Raw genomic sequence first — 11,933 nt, 5'->3', positions numbered from 1 at the left:
ATGGACTATTTCAATTATGATGACCTAGGTAACTTGATCTTAATCCTGAGCTAACTATAAAATTTAAGTTTTGTGTTTAAATATGATTTAAATAAATATGAATATAGATTCATATTTAGATGCTTGGAAAGGTTTGAAATGGTCAAAGTAGTAAAAGTCAACTTGTTGACTTTTAACTTTCAGAAACAAAACTTTGACCGGACCTATATTCAAATATGATTTGAGTTTAAGAAAAATGAATGCGGATTCATACTCGAGAGGTTAGAATTAGTCAAGACGGGTAAACTAGTAAAAAAGTCAAAAAGTTGACTTTTGATTAAGAAAAGTCAAAGTTTGACTTTGACTTAATTGATCAAATGACCAAAATGCCCCTTTGACTAATTACTTAATTAACTAAAAGTTAGTGGGCAATGTGGCAGCCTATTGTGAATGAGAAGCCACTAATTTCATTAAAGAGTTAATGGAATAATTAGGTGTTGAGATTATATGAAATAATTTGCATACAATTTGCATGTAAATTTCATATATAAACTTCTCATTACAGAATGAGAAAAGGATGATGTTTTGCTGAAAAAATCACCTAAACGATACACCACCTTCTTTTCTCTCTAAGTTTTACTTCACAAAACTGAGTCTCATAACTTCGTTCTTGGTCCTGAGATTAGTAGGTCAACTTAGTGGTTGTCCTTGCTCGTGATTTTAAGGCAAAGAAGAAGCTTTGGATTCAAGAAGAAGTTTAGAACTATAAAAGGTAAGTTCATTGTTTACCTTTTATGCTCTCGTTTAGGTCCTTCACATAACACATGCATGTCAACTTCTAAATCGTTTAGATGCATATAGAGTAAAGCATGATCCTTTTTATTCCGCTGCAACATGTCTCTTGATGTTTTCACTTCATTTTTAACAGCAATGAAAAAGAAAGAAATATGCTTTAGGATGACATTATGGCGTTGACCGGTTTTTGGAGTAGCAGATCTAAACTTTTCTTAGATTACAATGCTAGTATTATTGCTTTAAACATTAATGCTTTTGTTTGATTTGGCTTATCTCTAGTCCTATACTCCTGGCTTTTCGTTCTATTTTCTTTTTGATATATTAATGAAGCGAGAGTGATGAAGGTGATATGTGGGTGTCCATCTAGTAGAGATGCCCGGGTGCACCCAACTGACCCATAGTATCTTTTTAAAAAAAAAAACTAACTATTAGTTTGCTAGTCCAATTATCCTCTATTCTACTTTATCAATTCAGTACCTTCCAGATCAAACCAAATTGTCCTTAAATCAGGTGGATTTTAATGGTTTCTTTATATTAGAATAGTCTTGCACTTTTTTTTAGTAAAAAAAATAAATTTAAACTATTTTTTACCCTTGCATAACATTAATTATGTTAGGGATGTGTGTTTATCCTTTTGATTAGCTTTAATTAGTTTGATTAGGTTTCATAGCAATTTGAGTACAAAGATGAATGTATGACTGTTACATACTTTGTTGTTGAAGATAGAAAAATCAATATGTGGTATAACAAGGCAAACTAACAACAATATTTAGAGATGGAGAGTTAATTTTCTTTCATCTTTCCATTTTGTTATTCAGAGGAGTATTTGTGGCTTCGTTCTTATAGACTTAAAAGAGGTCCATCCTTGATAGATTTGCACAATATCCGTTCAATAGCAAAAATTATATATCTTGATTTCCTTGTCTGCATTTGTTCACTAGCAGGTTAGAGGAGATAGCTTTATTTTCTTTGATGTATGTGGATTTCTTTCTTTGACATAGGGTGGTCATTATAAATTATTGCTTTCTAAGCATATCCAAATTAGTTCACCATCTTGATCATTAGTTGGGTAATTATTCATCTTCAATAGGTATATATGTGCCATAGAAGAAAGCTAAATCATAAGTCACGAGTTTGGTTATGGTTTCGAGAATATTGAAAATAGCTCTGACTTATGCTTATCATTTTTTTTCTTTTTCATTTTTTTTGTGCACACTTCTAAGACTGAAGTGCCAAATTAGATTTATGGTACTGAGATTGATTTTGTACATTCTGAAATTTTGGAATGATGACATGCTTAATTATGAGTATCGTTGCATTTAATGAAATATGTTTCTTTTATTATTTCATTTCACTCTTACTGCTATGAATGAGGAACTATTGAGCTTATAGTTTGCCAACGAAGTAGCCTTTGTTTGGTTATAGTTTGCTCCATTATTATTTCATTTTAGTCACTGGCAGGATGACCTTTGAGTTTGAGAGAGGACCCATGTGTTCAGACTTAAAGAGGAAGCATCAAACAACTATTGACTTGTTTGGTTACATGGCCTAGGTGGTAAGGGATCAAGGTACTCAATAACTTGTTTTCTTTATGTTCTCGTCCTTGTTTGGCCAGCTTATTAGAGTTATTTTGCTAATTTTTGGTTGACTTTACTTTGAATGAGGTTAAGAAGAAACTTTGGGGTACTGATTGAGGATGACCTTTCTTTTTGTGTATGTCCATTCTAATTAGGTAATTCTTTTTTATGATAGAGGATCTTTCAGCATCGAGAATTGCAATCGGATCTTCCGACGCTGCACATGCTATACGTTGGGAAATCCTCTCTCAACGCTTTTTTTCTGACTCTGATCCCGATGGACATTTATGCATTGGGAGATCCTTTTCTGACTCTTTTTTGTATATCTCCCGATGCTTTTATGCGTCAGGAGATCTCCTGATGTTGCATAAGTTATACGTTGAGAGATCCTCTCCCAACACTTTTTTTTACTCTGATCCCGATGGACATTTATGCTTTAGGAGATCCTTTTCTGACGCTTTTTTGTATATCTCCCAACGATTTTGTGCGTCGGGAGATCTCCATTTTCTTGTAGTGATTCCACTAACCATTAGTGGAATTTAGTGGGCAAGGTGTTTACATCCCCTATAGCCACTTCTTCAACAAGTGTTAATGGCCGGATTTTCCAACAAAATCTTGGATTTTTCCACTAACTTTAGTCATGTTCATTTGACCACTCAAGTCAAAGTTAAAGTCAAAATATGACTTTTTACCATTTTTTCTTTCTTGACTAATTTCAACCTCCCAAGCATGAATTTGCATTCATATTTTTCGAAATTCAAATCACGTTTGAATATAAAGCTGTTGACATAAACCAACTTTATGTCCTAAAACTCGTAGTTTGTAGTTTAAATTATATTCTATTCTAGAGACATAAATGTGGATTAAGTTCGAATATATATATAACGTCCCAGGCCAAGGATTCAAAATGTCGGGGATTCGAATTCCAAATCATCCTTATTATAGTCCTTACTTTTCTTAAAAGCTTACTAGAGTGAAAGCCTTAAAGGCTTATTAGAGTGAAAGTTCTCCCCACAAACCAACACTAGTCATTTCAGCATAAGAGCAGAACCTCTCTCAGCTATAAGATATGGTTCGGAGTCTAACCAAGTGGAATCGGGTGTGCATGTGATGCCCTGAGTTTATGAGGATAAAATAGTATTTTAATCCAATTGAGGTTACGAACTACTTGTGAAAGATTAACTTACTAATCATGGTTATATCAAATGAATACAAATATATCCATAGTGAAGGGAGTGAAACTACAGGACTTTAATGAAATGACCCATTAGCTATCGAATGTTGATTAGCTCAGTCTAAAAGTTTTAGCTAGTTAATCTCGAATCGTTGGAGCCCATGATTTATTGGTTCATTAAGTTCCCCTGCTAGCTCATATGGAATTAACTTAGAAGAATATGTTGGAATAATTCAAATTGTTCGGATTAGGTAAAGAGAGAGAAACCAGCGAATATTAACATAAAATGAATGCTTTAACTTAAAAACAAACTTTCAAATGATCATGCTTTTCTTATATATCATTATAAACATAATTATAACATGCACTTCAATGTACATAACATGACCTTGAAAGAAAAGCTTTAGAAATCTTTGTTCTTTACTTTGGAAGGTCACTTACAAAAAATGACCAAAAGTTTTCCTCCTAGCCCCCTTCTTAGCATCCTTCTTCTTCTCCTCGCCTGATGTTCTCTTGGTAGAGCTTCAACATTTAAAATTTTATTATAACTTCCTTTGAACTCACAATGCCTGTTTATACTAATCCTAAACAGGATTAGTCATCTTTAAACTCATCTTAGCTCGCCAGCTCTTACTTAGTGCCTTACACTTATAGGTTTAATATTTCCTCTAATCATCCTTAACTCTAATCCACCACATAAGAAGCTGACTAATCCCAATTAATGAATCATCATCCTTTCCTCAACTTCCTTTCCTTGCCCTGTATCGTACTTTCCTTTCTCACGTTATCTTCTCTTATCACGTGCCTGGATTTATTACGCGCATTTCGTGTCGCCTAGCCAGAATGTATGCTCCTTCCTCAAAATACATCATTCTTATACCTAGTTATTTTTATAACTTCCTTCTTTAAACTCCTCCACTTTAGAATACGGTGTACTTATACTTAGTAATTTTTAATTATAGCTTCCTTCTTTACGGAACCTCTTTACTCCGAAACGTGGGTTTCACAATGATTTTTCTGATTATAATTTCATTAGAAATTTCATTAGAAAGAGTTTGGAGAGCCGAAATGTAATCAAAATTATTGGAAAGCAGAAGGATGTTGGAATACATGTAGAATTGAGAGTGTTTAAAAATAGAATCATAAAACATGAAAACGATGAAAAATAGAGTTTAATTAAAAAATATTCAGAACAAAATGAGTTTAATATTACAATTCAGGCTCAAAACACGCTGTACAAACATGAATTTTGAATTTTATTATGATGGATTCCAATTCAATTACACGTGTCTAAACACTCCTTAGTTTTGTCTGTTTTGTACATTTGTTACTGAAGAAGAAAAAATAAAATAAAGAGTTCAAATTCTCTCTTCCACACAAGTTGAATTTAAAAAAAATTGCCAATCTCGCTACTAATGTTTGAAACCTAACACCTAAACCACTCCATGTGTCTTAATGCTAATGTTTCTATACATTTTTTAGAATATAGATAATTTAATATGAACCTAATATATTGGAATATCTTTTATTTATGTTTTTATGGTTGTTTGAAGACACATATGGTAGGTTAAGTGTTAGTTGGGGTTCAAGTTAAATAAAAATAACAATAAGGGAAACAAACAATATCCTATATCAGCATATATAATATTATATAAAAAAAAATCGAGCAAATTACAAACGCTAGGCGCTAAAATCAATCTAGTTACATTATACTCTCAAACCCTTCAATTATAAAATTGAACTTTCAAACTTGATATAAACGTTAGAATTACTCTTCAAACTTACATAATTGTATAAATCGAAACAATTGTATAAGTTTCAGGGTTAGATTTTTATCATCCAAAGGTCCAATTTCTAGAATTATTGTAATTTTTAGGTTTTAATTTTGACAAATCAAGTAAAATTTAGAAGTTCTAAATTTTACAATAGAAATTTTCAGCACATATTATTGTACTTAAAAAGATAGTTTTTTTTTTTTTTCTATTTTTGCAATTTGTCCCACAAAAAATATAGACTCGAGAAGGTGTTCAAGATCTAAAGTGCTCACGTTTTGTGAATCAAACTAACATTTCTTGAAAATTAATATATAATTTGACTTATAAAAACCATCAAAGTTTATACCAAATAATAACACAAACCGCCATGAACTTTACCGGATAACTTTTAGATGTTTATGAAATATTATTGAAATTTATTTATAATTTCTTTTATACATGCAAATAAAATACCACATATAATATATCCAAACTCAATCCAAAAGAAAAGTAGTTCAAATTTCTCTCACTCAACATGTTAGGAACTGATTTTTTTTTTTTTCAAATAACAAAAAACACGATGTCAACAATATTCAAAACTTAAAAAACAAAAAGATATAAACTCAAATTATTGTATGAGTAAGTTAATACACAAATATTGTAATCGTAAAGGTCTGTACGATTTGAATGAAAGGAGAGAAAAGCAACCCTTTGAATGAAAATGGATTCTGAAGTGCTGGGATTTGAAGTAGAAGGCTGAGAACAACTTTTAGCGCCTGGCAAGTAAAACAGAGTTTATCATCTTAGAAAAAAAGTGTATTCAAGTTACATATACTAAATCAATGCAGATTTTAATCAACAACATATGCAAGTATATAATTTGATGAACTTCAAAAATTGCATTTTACTAAGTTTTAAGATAACCTTACCTCATTGATATTGAACATGGCAGCTGTATTTTCCTCCAGCACTGTATTTTCTATGGCAATTCGAACACAAAAATATGTGACAAAATATGTGACAAAATGTATGTTAAAATATCTTATCCTAAGCACAATGTACGTGCTTCCCTACATCCTCTACGTCTTTTCGTGATTCTAAATCATTTGATAGCCATATATCAAATTATAAATGTTTACAGTACATTATAATATGGCTATAAAAGAATGTAAGTCACATTTCTATTCAAGACAACTAGTTTAGTTCAACCCATTATGATGTAATTAGTTGTCAATTACCTACTGGAATTTATCCTTACTTTAGACTCTTTGACTTGTTGAAAAGGTGATAGGTCACATTTGCCTGGTAAAAATCTTAGTATAAATCTTAGGCTATTATTATTTTATTCCAAGATATTGATAAAAAAGTTTCCAGATTTTCTTGTTTAGTTGATTACATCTCCCAGAACACACCACATTAATCCCATATTACATCAAGCTAGGATAGCAACTTACATGCATGCATTGATTCTACATTGAGGAAAGCAAAACACTATCTAGATTCAAAATCACAAGTAACATACTTATCCAACCACGTAGATATGAAATTTAATGAACCAAATAACAATGTTTTTAGTACCTGGATGATAATGCTAAGGCAAGAAACACGGTAATACTTGCCACAAGCAGTTCCAAGATCAACATTACCTAAACATACTTATAACAAAAATAATAAATAAAACATACTAATAATAACAGTGGCTGAAAAATACATAGAAGTAAAGCAGAACAATCAACCATACATGTCGCTAATTAACTAACTAATATTTAAACTAAACATGTATAAATGGAATGAGTTAAATTTAAATTGATGGACCAACATAAATATTATGAGTAAGAAGAATACCAATTACAACCAATGATATAAACCCACCCATTGAATTCAATAGGATGCATACCAAGATCAAAACAACTGTTGAAAGACAATGGTAGCAAATCAATAGGAAAGTACAAAACTAAGCATAGACATCTTAATTTAGCCATAACCTCCTTCTACAGCATCAGGATATTATGACACTTGATAAAAATATTTTTGTTGTCTATGTTGTGTCTATTTGTGCCTTGCTTCTCAGGTATGCAAGAAGCACCTACCTGACAAATAGTTCTACAAAGGTTATAGTAAGAACAACAAAGTATTCTACAACATACCCACCAATGAGCAACAACAAAACAGTAGAAGCAAAACAAAAATTGAACTGTCTTTTTCCATAAATTTTCGAATGTATTCATTTTCCATCATAGACTAATTATTCTTTAGCTCTTGTTTTGATGTAAACCAACTTCAAACATACAATGTCTAGTACTAACAGCAACAAGCAAGAAAACAATATCCAAACTAATCATGTTCTTAAAACCAAACCTCTTAGTAGAATTTTAAAAGAAGAGAGTAGAGATCTAAATAAGATCCTAAACTTCTTCATAGCTAAACAATTACGTAATTACTCTTTTTTACCCACCAAACCCAAACCTGAAGACCCTACTCATCATCAAAGTTTAAAATCTTAAAGAATCAGCTCGAAGCAATTAAAGCTTTCAAAATCTTAAACAATTAACTCAAAGCAGTCAAGCTTCAACCATATAAATAACATAATCAAAACTCGAAAATGGCAATAAATAAGTTAATTTGAATGGTGGAGGAGATTCAAATTAACATATCTCATGACTAGTGTTACGAGATACAAGCCCATTCCATAAATTAAAAACAAAGAAAAAGGAGAAACCAAGTTTTCGGGATGCTCTAACTTCTCATGGCATATTAATGTCCATTGGATAGCTTCCTAGCACTCTAAAAAATGTAGTCAACTCATATTAAGCCAATTTATCATTTCTTATCACGTATCAGTATGAAAATTTGTTTCTTGAATATTTTTTATTAAATCTAAATGAACTACCTTTAAATGTGTAAGAGCATTTTGTGTGTTTTGATCAGCCATTGATGCTTCAAAATCAGCATAAAAAAATAGTCATAGTAGAAGATTATGACAACGACCACTAGTAGGGTTCTTAGGCCACCAATTCTCCAAGGAAAGAAGCAAACACTTAGAAACTATAGGATGTTTCAACCCCTATCTCAATGTTCATCTCATCTATTCTTACCCATCCCAATAATACATTATACCATAGCAATTAACAACTAATTGTCTGCATCACCTTGATAAATTCATGAAGTTAATGGCAAAATGTGGTAGAGAATAGAGATTTACATCAGTTTTAGTTAATCATTAGTATATGAATTTTCACACAGTAGTCTATCATTTCTACAAACCCCAAAGATCTATGTCGTAAAAATAGCTCCTAAGTGCAATATAGTTTACAAGCAACAGAATCCACACTAAAATTTGAATCGAAGACCATCAATCATGTTTTAAAAAAACATGTAAGCACCTTAAAGTGCTATGTAAGAAACCATAGCAGAATATAGAACCAAATATCCAAATAATTACCATTCATTCCAAAATTCATTATTTGAGAAACAATCATAATTACATCCTAAGACTAAATATTCTTTTCAATAAGAAAGGGGATTGAAATTCCTACCCTACTAGAAATAAAACCTAACACTAAACATGTATGCCCGTAACAACTAAACTCTAGAAAATACATAAAGGCCCTACACATCATCAAAGTTTAAAATCTAACCATTCATTTTCATTCTCTTTTTCTCAAAGCTTCCTCCCATAGCCATGAAATCTCCCTTGGCCTTGATTTCCTAATTCAAACAAACAAAAATCAATTAAAAATCAACCAAAGGCTTCATTGAGGCATTTTATCAAACAAATTGTAAGCTACCAAAATGCTTCATCACATAGCCAACAATATATTTCACAAAACCTTCAATATACCTTTAAAGAATCACAAAATAGTTAAAATGCATTTTTGAGTTATGGTACCTTAAGGAATGGACAAAGGCGTTGTTGAGTTAGGGAGAGAAAGAGAGAGACAAAGAAGACAAGAAATCAGTGTTATTTATATGTCTCTAAGAACCCTACTTCCTCTTGAATTTATCAAGGTAATTTGTGGGACTGTGCACAGGGAAAGAGATAAATGGAGGAAGAAGAAACGAAAAAATAAAGATCAAGAACTCACAAGCGATGCTATAGGTCTCCTCGCCGTGGGTCTCTGTCAAGAAGAAAGGACGTGGAGATGAGAAGAATGGGGTTAAGGTTGGGGTTTTCATCATGCGTCGTTCGTCGTTCGTGAGGGGAGGGATTTTGCAGAAGGAAAAGAGAGTGTGGGTGAAGAAGGAAAGGGAGGGATTTTGAAGAAGGAAAGTGAGGGATTTTGCCTTTTTTTATTTTTTATTTTAATAAAAAATATTTAATTAATTTTTTAATGCCCTTACATATTATGATAGCAAATAACTATCATGTATTTGGACATTCCGAAATCACCGTCTTTTCTCGTCAAAAACCCGTTTTTTGACATTTGATGATAGTTATTTGTTCCATCCTTTCAATTTGGGATGGAACCAACTAGATCGATCTAGGTCTCATTATTGTTTAAGTTAATCTGTGTAAGAGATCATTCCACCAGTGTGATGTCGAGTCTACTACGATTCGAATGTTTAAGACGTTAGTACAAGGAGGGACTAATTCACCAAAGCACAAAAAGAAAGATTGGGTCTCTCTTTTGGAGATTGTTTATCGATTTCCTTTTTGATACATAGTCTAATATGGCTACTTATAAGCATGTTCCCTAACACACAAGTATAGTTTATATATGACCACATGATGTTAGCTAGGGAGGCTTCGGCCAGGTGCTCAAAGTTGAATGTTGCTAGTTCAACTTTGACACATATACTTTTTGGTTGGTGCATGCAAGCACACAGGTTTAGTATTAATAATATATTTATAAAAATATTCAAAAGATTGAGTATCATCTTCTAGTAAATTGGTTTTCAATTTTTTTAGTTGTTACTCAATTTATTCTTCTAACTTAGCTTATCTAGGAGATCAGACCGGATTGAAATGAATACTTAATTTAATCTACATCTAAAAAGTAAATAAATGTAACACTTGAAGGTTTTTTTAAATATATATATATATATATATATATATATATATATATATATATATATATATATATATATATATAATTTGGATATCCTTTTTCGAGCTCAGCCTTTTCTAGATCATTAAATAATTTTAATGCAATTAATTAGTTAGATACAACATTATTAAATTTCTTCATCATTAATCTCTAATAATATCCTTTCACCTCCATGCAGAATTGATAACAAATTAACATGCTAGATATACTACCTAAGGTTTTCTTTATTACAGAAGACATCAAACAATTATCATCCAAGCAGTAGATAATTGTTCAAAAGCATTAAACATAATCATGCTAAAATAGTTCATCCATTCAATCAACTACATGAAAAGCCCTATCACAAACTAATTTGCAGCTCATGGTAGAAAGCAAACATAGACAATCCATAAAAAAAAGACTAAGTGGGAAAAGTGAATCAAGAACCCAGACCCTTGACTGTTATTCTCAATCTTGGGATCACTGTCCAACGATTCTTTTGATAGTCCACTCCTTTGAAAACTCCAAAACTTCATCTTTGTCTAAAAATATGCTATCGATGGGATGGAGGTTCTGAATATATCATACAAGAAACCTCTCGATCAAAACCAAATTAAAAACTTAAAAGAACTACTGAACATGGATAAAGAACGAAGAAAAAAAATCGAATAAACATATGCCCCAAATGACCATCCAATTTTAAATTTATTACATATTTACTAATATAATAAAGAAATTATATATAATAAAAATCCTATCGCTGCGATACTATCGTGTTTTGGTGTCTACTATTTGCAAGCACAACATAGCATTCAAACCATGCATATTTTAGCTCTAACTTCATCAACTAGACCCCCTTTTTCTATTTCTTTTTTGGTCCTAGGTCAATCTTTTCGACATTCTTAAGTGGTATTTTTGTCATTTTACTCTTAAGTTAGCTCGTTTCGAGCCAACTGCTTGATTCCTATAAATTAGACATAAAAAGTATTAACAAACATAAAATATAAATAATCCAATGAGATTCAGCGCAAACCTTGTGAAACCATCAATTTTCTTTTGGGACATGTGCTTTCCTTTCTGATATCTTTTGAACTTGAACCCTCGGGTAGACTTTAGGCCTTACTTTGCCTTACACAACTCACAACGTATTTATCTAAACACTACCACTCAAAACTGATCCAACAAAGACAAATTCAAACAAAAGTTTAATACAATCAAATCCACGCCCAAAATACAAACTTTCATTTTTGGTTTAATTATACTAAATAACTCCAAACCTTTCCATCTTTTCAAAAATTTTACTAAAACTTAAAAAGTTTTATTTTTCTTTCCTTTCTCAATTTTGAAATTTGTTCCAGACATATCCTCAAAAAGGATGAACAAATAACCCCAACCATTAAAGCATGTATAAAAAATTAGGAGGATAAGTTAAAATGTGAAGCAATTTTAAGAATAATTATTAATATAGCAATATTTTAAAAAATTACAAATATAGCAAAGTTTATTCTTCTACTATATTATAATATAGATTCTTATGGTTCATATATATCACTATTAGTAATAGACTTCTATCAATAGATTTTAATTGATGTTCATTTACAATTTTCTTAAAAAAGTTGCTATATAT

At 31.2% G+C, this 11,933-nt stretch overlaps 1 long non-coding RNA gene across 1 annotated transcript; it reads right to left on the bottom strand.

Annotated features, from left to right (window-relative positions):
• Nucleotides 1–6,208: 6,208 nt before the first annotated feature.
• On the bottom strand, nucleotides 6,209–9,510 carry LOC107991519 (uncharacterized). The gene is made up of 4 exons (XR_007821380.1): nucleotides 9,365–9,510; nucleotides 8,918–8,987; nucleotides 6,858–6,925; nucleotides 6,209–6,258 (listed from the first exon to the last, which is right to left on the bottom strand). It is a non-coding gene; the product is annotated as an uncharacterized LOC107991519 (long non-coding RNA).
• Nucleotides 9,511–11,933: the final 2,423 nt, after the last annotated feature.

The sequence above is a fragment of the Cucumis melo genome, chromosome 6, assembly GCF_025177605.1.
Source record: "Cucumis melo cultivar AY chromosome 6, USDA_Cmelo_AY_1.0, whole genome shotgun sequence".
Lineage (NCBI taxonomy): Eukaryota > Viridiplantae > Streptophyta > Magnoliopsida > Cucurbitales > Cucurbitaceae > Cucumis > Cucumis melo.
The sequence above is the reverse complement of the archived record's forward strand: the minus strand, read 5'-3'. Positions and strand labels throughout refer to the sequence as shown.